Source organism: Protomyctophum bolini (assembly GCF_963924005.1).
Source record: "Protomyctophum bolini genome assembly, chromosome: 23".
In the NCBI taxonomy this organism is placed as follows: domain Eukaryota; kingdom Metazoa; phylum Chordata; class Actinopteri; order Myctophiformes; family Myctophidae; genus Protomyctophum; species Protomyctophum bolini.
The window spans coordinates 19,813,484-19,826,404 of NC_137884.1; positions in this window are offsets into that span (position 1 = coordinate 19,813,484).

Below are 12,921 nucleotides of genomic sequence, written 5' to 3' on the forward strand. Positions count from 1 at the left end.
ATTTTGATGTATTTGCACTTTACTAGAGTATTTGCAATTTGGCAATTTCCAATACTTTTACCTCTACTCCACTACATCTTGGATATAAATTATTGTCCTTTTACTCCACTACATTCATTTTCAAACTTTAGTTACTAGTTACTTTGTAGATTTTGATTCCAAATATACGTTAACCACTTGAGCACTATATTATATACATTTTGGCCATTTGGAAATACCTGATCTACAAGCTCACAATGCGTCGCGATGTGACGAGCTTGTAGATCAGCTATTTTCGAAAGATTTAAAAATATATATATACACTTGAAAACTTGAAATGGGACATTCTGCACAATGAGCACTCATACTTTTGGTACTTTAACTACATTTTGATTCCAATACTTTTGTACTTTTACTCAGGTACATTTCGAATTCCAGTTATTTTACTCGCAACGGGGTATTTCTATATTGCAGTAGTGATGCTTTTACTTAAGTACAACATTTGAGTACTTTTTTCCCCCCGCCACATATAATACTGTTGTTGGATGAGCCACAGCTCTGACGGAATCAATGGCCCTCTGATGAAGCGGCGCATTTAGATTCAAGCTCACATCCCCCTTTTGTGTGCAGCAGTCCATCTCTCCGGTGAATTACCCTGACTCCTCCACCTCCTCTACCCGCCACGTTAATACATTGAGACCTGGAATGCATCTGTGTCACCTTTTAGCTTTTAACCACTTTAACCCTTATTTTACACTTTAGCTGTTGAAAATTTGCAGATATACAAGCTCATATATAGCGCCAAGTTCCGCGCTACGAGCTTGTAGATCTTCTATTTTTGAAAAATCTTGAAAATGTGGTGCGAATCTTTGAATATATATTCTTTCACGGCAAACATTTTCAACTCAAATCTTTGCTCCTGCTGGAACAACATATTTTCAGATGGGGCTCAGCGGCCAAATACAGATATTTTTTTGGGGGGTCCTTGACATGAAAAGGTTTGAGAACCACTCGTATAGAAACAGGTTTTCTAGACAACTGTCACCATTTAGAAGTCCTTTGTATAGAATCTGGTCTCAGTGTCAATGGGTTAATCAACATAGGAACCCAGTTTTATCTCTAAGAATTGCTTCATCCCAACAACCTGCTATTACCACGTCCCTGCATTTCTTTCTTTATTTCCTATCGGGACGTTGACATCACTTATACCGTCAAGAGCACCTGTTGTGTGCCAGCAGCATGAGGCTGTTGTTGTTTTTTTCTTTCTCCCCGATTCGGTTTATAGCAACAAAAAAAACAGCTTGTCTGCTGTTAATGACCATGTTCCCAACTCTTTCTCTGACGGGATTTGTGCAAGTCTGTGACGGAAAAGGACGCAGAGCAGGGTTGCTCTCATGGGGAACATTTTTAGACGCTGTAGCCACTGTGGTATCTCATTACTAGTGTCTTTTATGTCTTAAGATCCATTATATTTTAAGAAATTATTTAGTTAAAAAAAATGTATGACAAAACTAAAATTATATTTGCCAAACCACTTAATACCATAAAATGATTGTATCACTTCTATTTCAGATTATCATATTAGATTAGATTGAATTTATTGTCACTGCACATAGTATACAAATACTTTGACAATGAAATGAATAGTGGCGTCTAGCCAGAGTGCAATACAGTAATGGGAATAAATACACTTTTGTTTTGAATGTACAGAATGTACAGTCGTATATAATAAGTAGTAAATAAACAATGAAGTATAAATATAAATAAGGAGTATGAGAAGAACAATCCTGTACAAGTACAAGCAATGCATGAAGATACACATATATGCATATATACACACCCACCCACACATGCCATAAGCCATCACATAGTGTATGTACTGTAGGCCTACTATGTACGTATGGTGTGAGCATGAGAGTTCAGATGGGTAGGAGGAAGGGGGGACGGAAGGGGGTATCATTGTTCAGTGTCATTGAGGAGGAGCAGAGTTCAGCAGGGACATAGCAACAGGAAAGAAGCTGTTCCTGAGCCTACCTTAGTGCGGGAACCAATAGTCCTATAGCGCCTCCCGGATGGAAGCAGGGCAAAGAGTCTCTGGTTTGGGTGAGAGGGGCATACAGTTGAATTAAAATGCCATGCGGTTACTCATGAGTTCTGTCCGTGGAGCCCTTTTTGTGGCACCAAGACAATGTACATTCGGATCTCAATAATGAAAAATATCCAAATGTCAGGTTCACAATTTCCTGGAGTCAATAAAATGCCATGGTTACTCACAAGTTCTATGTCAACTTCAAAAGAAATCAGTTCAAGTTTTAGAGCCAATACCAGTATGGTTCCAGCCAGTGGTGGAAAGTAACTAAGTGCATTTACTTAAATACTAGGGGTGTATTGATACAATCGATTAATTGCATAGCAAAAATGTTGCTGTTTTCATTTTTATATACTTCGATTCTTGAAATTAAAATCGATTTTTCGATGCAGTTACTATACCGTTATACACCCCTATTAAATACCCATATTATTATTATTATTATTATTATTATTATTAAATACTGTATCTGAGTACCATTTTAGGTACTTTTACTTTAGTGGAGTATTACAAAATGTCAGTTATTTTACTTCTACTATACATCTCAGTGGAAAATACTGTACTTTTAATCCCCTACAATTATATGAAAACTTTAGTTACTAGTTACATTTCGGCCATTTGAAAATAGCTGATCTACAAGTTCGCAATGCGTCGCATCATTGTGAGCTTGTAGATCTGCTATTTCCAAAATATTCTTTACATTTGAAAACTTGTAAAATGGGACCTTCTGCACTATTTTTGGCACTTTTAAGTACATTTTGATACCAATTCCTGCATGTGTACTTTTACTCAAGTACATTTTGAATTCTGGACTTGTACTTTAACATTGTTTCTATGTTAGTAGTATTGATACTTTTACTTAAATTAATCTCAGGATCTCGGGCATGGCGTTCCATAGTACGAAAGAAAAAAAAGAAAGTTTCCCTCCATGTCGCCTCTGTCTGATGCTTGAAACAACAGCCGTCGCTCACAGCCCATTGATCCCACTGTTGTCATGCTGAGAGTGATAGCTTCTGAAGGAAAACTTTGCCAGCAACAATCTGTCTCTGTGTCTGTGTGTGTGTGTGTGTGTGTGTGTGTGTGTGTGTGTGTGTGTGTGTGTGTGTGTGTGTGTGTGTGTGTGTGTGTGTGTGTGTGTGTGTGTGTGTCACTAAGCAAGACTGCAAGTATCACCAACCAAGTACAATATGTCAATCTGGTACCCCGACACCCACACTCCACTCTGTATAAACCATCATGATTCTGAACAACACCTTGAATCCATCTCACACATAACAAATGGATGTAGTGCATACAAAATTTTGTATATTGCCCGCCACGACCGGATTATAGTGTCTGATGCAGTTCGAAAATATGTGCCATCTAGTGCAGCAATACATAAACATTCAAGAATGTTACCAGATTGGTTTAGCTGTGCATGCGATGTCTTTGCTAACATCCCAAATACACCTGATGTTGTCTTTGTTGACACCAGTCACAAGGAGGTCCTGATTCTGGAGGTGGGCTGTGTCTTTGATTTGTACATGGACCAGGCATTCCAAGATAAACATGCTAAGTACTGTACCAACCATCACTTGGAAGTATAACAAACCTGGGGTATCGCTGTAGATTTGCCATACTGATATTCGGAAGCCTGGGCCTAAACTGACCATGAGTGGCCTAAGAATAGCTGGTATGACAAAGAGCAAAGCCAAACAACTTGCCAAATACGCATGCGTGTGTGCGTGCACTGTATACTGGAACAGGCAATTTGTTTTTTGAATGGGTGCAGAATAAGCTCTGCACAGAGACTGTATCATGGGCTGATTGGGTTTGGACATGAAGTGCAGTTGAATATGTGGCATGCAGGGCTCGGGACTTGGACAAGGTCCCTATGTTACTGTTGCCTATAAGCCTGGTGATGTTGTTAGCCTCAAGCAAACTGAGCATTTACTGTAATGCATTGTGTTGTCGTTTTTATTGTTGATCTATGTGATGCTGTTGTTTTCATTTCATTTTATTTATTGTACAGCCCCTTGTAACATTTGTTTTGAAAGGCTCTTTATAAATACATTTACCTTACCTTACCTTACCTTACCTTACCTTACCCGTAACACACTTCCAGCCTTATCTACGTCAAGTAGAATTAGTATCATGCTCCTCGCCATTGCCGTAGATCTATGGCAATTGGTCTTTTATAGTGGTTATGATAGAGTCGTGATGCTACTCACATTATCACTGGGTTGCTAGGTGATGTTGCCATCGTGAACTGTGTATTTTTTTTTTAAACGCAATGTGTTGAGAGCTTCTAGATCAGCTATACATTATATAATAATATAATATATTTTAAAAAAGAGGGTTAAAGTGGTTAAACCCTTCAGGGACCGCCGGGGGGTCCCCGGACCCCACTTTGAGAACCGCTGCTGTACATCAAGCATGACCATTTCAAACCGTCGGAGATGGCCTCTTAAAGTTTATTGGAACAATGGAATTCTCTTCTCAGTGCCACATAAAAGATGTCCATTAGGTTTTTAATTGGAAATGTTATTACATAACTCTCACTCTTCATCCATTTATCTTTAATGATCCTCAGAATAGATTCACCCCTAATCCTGACTGTATTCAAGGCAATGCCGATGCTCCAAACTGAAGGTTATAACTCTCCTACCGATAAATAGAAAGACCCACTGTTAGAGCGGCTTCGGAATAACAACGCACATGCATTCCGTATTCTGTAGGTTCAGGTCATTTATTGGACTTTCGATTAAACAAAACAAAAAATAATTCGTATAGAAGGCCTATTCCGTTGGTATACAATGTGCTATGTGGTTGAAATGTTTTCCCCTGCCGCTCTGGTTTCTGGATCACGTGCAGTCACCTGCCTAATCACAGAGTGACACCCATTAGTCAACGTCCAACGTCCTCACATTACCATAACAATCAGAAGATCATCGTATAAATAATAGCAGCAATAGCAAGCAAAATAACTCAACATTTCATAATATCATTTCATATCTCAGGCATAATTCATAGAAAATAAATAATAATCATAAATTATAAAGCAAGTCTACAAATGGCTTCAACACCCAGCATTCAAAACAAGATATCTATTCATTCCTAAGAATGAATGAATGAATGAAGAATGGCTCTGAAAGCATTTAGCAGACTGAGGGCCAGAGGCTAGCTCTGTGGTAATCTGACATTTGTATTTTGTACCGTATCACTTAAGCAAGTGCCCAGGACAAAATAACCGCTCGTAGGACCCCAGACTAGTATAAAAATGCTTGTCTTAAAATAAAGCATGTCATTGTCTACTCTTTTGTTGTAGTATGAATTTAGGTTATTGTTTTTATGGGAATTACATTAGGATGCAGGCCTTCGTCATAGTCCAAATCACAAGACGTTATTGTCTCCACCAAGGCCGAAGGCATGGGGAGAGAAATTTCACGAAAATCAGAACACATGATCTCTATAGTCATGTGATCAAGACGGGTCTGTTTGATTTCTCATATTCCATCCTGATAAGGCTAAGATTGGCTTCCAAAGTTTTCACGAGTGGCCCATTTTGTAGAAAATGCCACAAATCATTAACACAGCGTCCAATTATGGTGAAACTGCACGCATATTCCCACTAGGCTGGGCTCCTATCCTGTTGGAGACCTGTGCCCCGAGAGGCATCTTTTCTGGTTTCTCATGTGTTTTTCTCATGTATACCAGACAAACCGCTGCTCTCCATTTGTGGAAAGTGGTATTGAAATGTCCTCTCGGTGTCTCATCATGCTGTTACGCACTCTGAAAGAGCCCTGTTATTATCAATAATTACTGTATGCCATTCTAACACATCTTAAGTAGTTTTTCAATCGAGGGAAAGGTTAAGTCATTTTGTTTCTTGTTGTCCTGTCACTATGTCGAGAAACCCTTACAATGTGGTTTGTGTCAGTCACCACTCACCACCAGATGAATGCGGCACAAGAGAACAGCTAGCATAACAAGAGAGGATAATTGAATCTTTCTCCCTGGGGAGAGTGACAGAAATGGTTAAAGTTATCTTCTTAAGATAACTGCCTTTTATCTTTTAAGAAACATCTCTAAAGTTAGGCTCATGCTTTTATTTAGACTAGATTAAACACAAAGTTTAAACACCTCACTCTCATTTTACTTTCTATTCACTGGCCCCTGTGGAAGGAGCAATAAAAACAATAGGAATCAGAAATAAGAAACTAACTAACCCTTAGATGAACAAATAAAGTTCTCCTCTCTAAACCTAGAATAAACTCTAAATCAGGGTTTAATTATATGTAATTATTATATTTGTCTTTTACTTGTCGTATGATTGCCTTATATAAATAAATGTCGTACATAAATAACGTGTTCCAATGCGACGAGTTTTGAGCTTGTAGATGTTTAAGTAGTTGAAATCATCTGGCACTCAAAACAAACTAAAAACAGATCTGTGTTGAACACATGACTATAGAGAATAGATAGTGTAGTAGGCCTATACCAATTTGCGTGATGTATGGATAAAATCTGTGTGAGTAATGAAATGTGTTTTGCAAAAATCAGCCGGGCAAAATGCAGGGCAAAGGTTTTTCGTTGGCCTCTATAGGGAGTGCACATACAAAGGTGTACATGCACACACATCCGTGCAGGTAAAAACGGGAATTGTCCTGTTATAGCTGTAATATAAATGTACGAGTGACATTTCTTCTTCTGCCTAGTGAGAATGTGCGTGCATAATTGCAAGGAAATCTCACGCTGTGTTAAGATTTGAGGCATTTAATTTGTTCAAAACGGACCAATCCTGCAAACTTTGGAAGGCAATCTTAGCCAATGGGGATGGAATAATATGGGGAAGTGGACAGATCCGTGTTGATAACATGACCATGGAGATAGTGTATACCGAATTGCGTGATGTATCCTAATTTCAATTATCTGCTCAATAGCTAAAGCTTTCGAAAAATCAATATACAACCAACTGTCCAATTATCTTACCAAATACGATATTCTCTCACCATGTTATGTGTACTGTGGTTTTGTTGCAGTTGTTTTGTCTTGTTTTCTTATGTATTTTTTAGTTTTGTCTTGTGTATTTCGTAAATTGCGATTTGTCCCTCTCTACCTTCTCACTCCCACCCATATGGAATGCATTTTCAAACTGATTACAATTACCGACCTACAATTTCAATCATCTGTACCACTGCAAAAATCTTTGAAAAACTGGTCTTCAAACAACTATCTATACTTACATCAATCAGGAAATCATCTTATCCCCCCTTCAATCAGGATTCAGACCACACTTCTCAACCACCACAGCTACTCTAAAATTCACCAGTGATGTGTAGTAAAAGAACCTATGAAAATTTTGGAACTAAATCGTTACCAAGAAATGTCTTCACCAATATGTTTCTAAGGTGTCTAATAACATGTACTAAAATATTGAAATTCAACTCCCATGGGAAATTTGAGTTATTAGCATAATATGAGACCATGCCATTAACATCCTATATAAGGCAAAAATAAGCTTTTAAGTAGCATGTGACATATGGAACTAGGGGGCTTTCATGATTCTGAATCCATTCCAAGCATTCGTTTTGCACAAAAACACTCCTTGGGAGGAAAACAGCCACACTGTACCTGTGTATGTCCTGTGTATTTGTACTGTATGTTATGTTGCACCTCTATGGATGTAGAGACTCATTGGCAACACACAAATAATCTGTGGCAGGACACACGCAAAGAAATATTGGGATAGCCCAAAACCGTGTTGGATGGAGAAGAGTCGTAGATGGCCTATGCTCCACTGGGAGCGACGGGCCTAAGTAAGTTATGTTGCACCTATGTGTCTTTAGTACAGTGTACTTGCACTGCTGTAATGTTGTAGTTGTACGTATAGGACCCCATCTAAAACGAGATGCTGCATCTCAAGGGGCCACAGATTCTGCAGTATTAATGCTTTTACTTAAGTAAAGAAATGTAGTATCTTTTTCCACCACTGACAATAGCTGTGTAAGATGATGATTCCGACCATCTGTCCTGTTACACAAATAGTCTAAAATCCAATTTCACATTGTGATGCTCACTCAGTCCAACAGAGCTCAGCTTATCTGTCACAGTCTGGGGAATTTTGTTAAATGCCGAGCGAAAGTCAATGAACAGCAGACAGGGTATGATGTGTGCTCTTGTTCTCCGGGTTAGACCGGAATAGGTGGGTGGCAGAGAGGCTAATTGTTTTTCTGCCAGAAGACAGACATATTGGTGGGGGTCTTGTGTGTTTGAGACGGAGCAGAAGACAGACATATTGGCAGGGTCCCGTGTGTTTGAGGGTCAATACAAGATAGATAGATAGATATAATAAGATACTTTATTTGTTTTGTGCACAGCAGTCATCAGGATACACATAAAACATATGGAAACAAACAGATCACACAGTACATAGACTATAAAGAAACAATGCCAACAGAAGGCCACCAGTCATAGTTCCAAAAGGCATCACATCACACTTTATGCACGGAACTGAGATGCGGGCCTGCTTGTTCATAAGTTCTATACTTATCTATATCTATAACAAACGATCTTCAGGCCCTATTCTGCAAGGCGTGACTTCGTCACCAGCCACTCGAAACACACAATTAGGGGAATTTTGCTAAATTTTAATGCTTACCCAATACAGTTTCTCTACAAAGGTGTTCATAAAGATGTCTACTATCACCTCTAAATTTGTTCCAAGCTCAAACTGGGAAACTTTGTGACAGCTGCTGAAAGTTGGGGTACCATTAACAACTTAAGGCAAGTAGCATGTGACGGGTCAAACTGGGGGGTTTTCATTATTCTGAATCCATTGCAAGCATTTGTTTTGCATGAAAAACAAATGCTTGCAAGGGATTCACAATCCCCCCTAGTTTGACCCGTCACATGCTAGTGCCACTTAAAGCAGAATTAATTTGTTTACATTTTGCCTGGTTGTTAATGGTACCTCAACTTTCAGCAGCTGTCGCAAAGTTTCCCAAGTGAGTTGGCTTGGAACAAATTGAGAGGTGATAGTAGACACCTTTACGAGCACATTTGTGAAGAAAGCTAGCGGTAAAGCATTTATTTTGCAGATTTGCCACAAATCTCGCAAACTTATACCCTATAACTGACATTGTTGGAGGGTATGATAGTGGGTATGATGGTGGGTATGATAGTAGCTGATTAGAGGCGTGAACAAACAACATTCTGAGGCAGTGAGAGATGTTGAAGAGATGTCTGTTGGCACATGTCAGCTGTTGCTTGTGACTGCATGGGGGTGATATCTGCGACAGCTTTGGGTTTACCCTCGGCACGGTCGGACGGGCATTGTTGTTGGTAGTTTCACAATGCGTGTAGAAAGTATTTATTGTGTCTGGCAGGGAGTTGTGTGTGTGTGTGTGTGTGTGTGTGTGTGTGTTAAAAGACCCAATCAAAGTATACTTCAATTCACAACATGTTTTTTATAATGCACATTTATCACATTTTGTTCATCATCTAGGCAGATGGTGAACTCTTTAGTTTGCAATATAATGAGGGTGGCTGGGTGGGCGGGTTCAATCATCATATTCAATTGTCTTGGCAGCATTCAGCTCCAGATTGTTCCGACTGCACCAGGACACCTACACAATCTTCTTCTTTCTCGTGATATCTGGAGAGACTCCTCGCCAGAAAAGATCAAAGCAGTCTGGGGTTGGTGTGGTTTGACAGATGGTTGCTTGAAGCCTTGTGATGCAGACCCGGTGCTAATGTCAGGGCATGCGAGACATGTTTTCCTAGCCACACAACCTGTCCCTTGTTTATACAGACGTTTGTGATCCAGTGACAGATGGCACTACTGTATACTGTATCTAGCGTGGTTAGGATAACTTCTCTTGAAACAGTTCAGAAATTATGTAGGCCTATGGAATGCAAATAAAACCATTGTAGATGGGAAGATTTTTCTTTTTTTGAGGAGCGCTAGCCCCCCCAACGCATGCCTTTGTGTATGGCGCCCGTGCCGTCATGTGTGTTGCCAAGTCTATGGAGTCTTTACAGAATAATTTCTTCTGTACAAACTTTCAGGCAAAGTCAATGGCAAATGATGTATAGTATGACGTGACTTCATCATCATACATGTTCAATATGATAGAAGGCACCCCTCACTTCACACAAGTGTGATTTATTTTGTGTGTGTGCTGGAAAATGTCTGTCGCTGACTACATCATCTGCAGATCTGTGGGCTCTGTAGTGTAGGCAAACTGGCTGCAGGACTTCCAAAGGTAAATTGGTAGAGGTTTTCAGCGAAGTCAATGCCAGCCACTAATGATTAATTACAGCAACTGTATGCTCTACACTCACTGCAGACAGCAATCTTTGTGTTTTAAGGCCTTGGGAGTAGCAGGAATAATAGATGAAGGTACATCCTTAAAATAGACACTCTCTCACTCAACACTCTCTCCTTCTCTGTGTCAACATCATCACTCTACTTTATGCTTTGATTTCTAGCGTTTTCGCTAGAAATCATCATTGCCTGTTTTCACATGAGATGGATTTAAAAATGTCCACTATACAGACTGTATTTTTTATTATGTGAAAAATGCAATATATCATAATCTCATCTAAATTGAAGAAAGGATCTTCTATAGTAATCTTATATACGTAGTATAAAATGATAAATGATTACTTTATTATCAAAGAGATAGGTTCTCTGTATTTATTTATTTAAAATACATAAGAAACAGATACAATGAATTATACATTTCAAATGTGTACTTGAAATTGTTACAAAAGTTATCACAAACTGTACACTTCAGACAGTAGTTGCATTTGCTGCTTTTGCTCAATATTGATTTGCACAAGTCAAGCTAAACACGCTAAATTCCTAGACAGGGCATAACTTGACCAATTAGCTTGAATTTATTTTCATTGTGACAAATTATTAACAACCGTTACAGAACGTGTATGAATACAAACACAAGCCTGAGCTGTACAAAATCACCAAACAATCTATATAAATACATAGTATTTCTACTGCCAGAAGTTTACGACTAACTTTCTTCATTCACTTTTGAATATAATGTGTACAAACATAGTCATAAACAAGTACCGGTATGTACAAATGTAAACACTCTCTATTAGTTACATTTCCCTTATTCAGTTTGTTAATATAATGACATGCATGCTACAAGTAAAAATACATTTTCTAATATTGGGAACAGCGCAAGAGAAAAGCATGATTATTTTCATGTGCAAGTACGTTAACAGTACTATAGCCTTTGTAGTATATTTGCTGTGGTAATTTAAACCACAGCATTGTGTTTATTACTCATAAACTTCGTTACTCAGGTATAAACACAACAAAAGTCAGTAAATGTAATATTTTAGATGTACTTAACTCAATTTCGTATGGCTTATGATATACAGTAATATTTGTACGTGCACAATGTATCTAAAATTACCTATAAGGATTGAAATTGGAGCTAGGTCTAGTTTCTATATAGTTTCTTCGAGAGAACAATTTTAATTTGAATCTCCTGATCTCCTAAAATTAGGTGTGCTGTTCAGTGGATTTCATTTCTCTGAACTTCCACCTGGTGAAAATTGTATTACTTTGACTTCTTTGTTCTCCTCAATGTGCCGTCTTGCTTAATTTGCTTAATTTATCTGATTTATTCACCATTACTTTGATGAAGATCCAGTTGCTGCGTGTGTATACGTAGACCCAAGCTTGAAAGCATTTTCTAACATAAATGAATGGTATTTTTATGGTGAGTGTTTTTCAAGTCAGATGGCCATTTGCACTGTTACAGAGTTTTCTTTTTTAATCTACGGTTATAGAGCGGTGTAAAACTATTCAAATACTTTGAGCCCATACACAATGTTTAATGTCGACATAGGTGACTATTTGAACATTTTACTTGCCCCTCATTCACATCACATTTGCAATAAATGGCAACAAAATGTATTTAAAATAGTTTTTAGATTAAGTTGAAAAAGTTTCACCTGGCCCTTTAAAGTCTCTTCTAGATAGTTTACTATTTAGATCAATACTGTAGCTGATAAAATATACAATAAAGTAGGCTATATGCACCATAAACCAGCAACATAGCTAATGAGTGCAAGATTATTTTAAGTTTGCTACATCTACTGGCTACACTAACTATAGTATATCAGAGAACATCTTGGACTATTCTAATCACAATGAATTAAAATCCAAGAATATCGTTTATGACTGATGACGAGTCATAATTTAAGACTTTTACCCAGTTCCCTGTTTTTTATGGCCGAATGCTGGAGCACACCACCACGTGGACTTTATGCATTAGATTGTTTACCTTTTTTAAATAAAGTCTTGGCACTAATTAGCTTAGCCCTTATTGTGTCATTTCAAATGAATTGCTAAGAGACTAGAGCTACCTGTACCAGGCCAGAAATGTATGCACTATAAGTGCATAAATATTTTGTAGCTGTGAATTATATCATCTTAAATTAAGTGCTACTTCCACCCCAATGGTCAAAGTAACATTCGTCAATCGTCAGTGGCAAATTTTATTGTAGTAAAGCTACTGTAACACTATTATTTTGGTAAAGATGATGGACATGAAGGTTATGTGCTATGCTGTGCATAGCCAGCTCTGTAGAGAACTTGTAAGTACTTTATAAGAAAGGAATACTAACATTTTCATGACAAGCTTGACCTTAAGAGCAGTAATGAAATAAGACAACGGCAGAACGGCTGTGTCCAAAATCACTACGTGCTCACTATATAGTGTACAGTATATCATTATACCATTAACAGTATAGTGATGATTATCCCTCAGACCCTCGCCCTAACTACTTCAGGCCTATCCTACAATTCGGTAATTCGAAAATATGTTTATGCATTT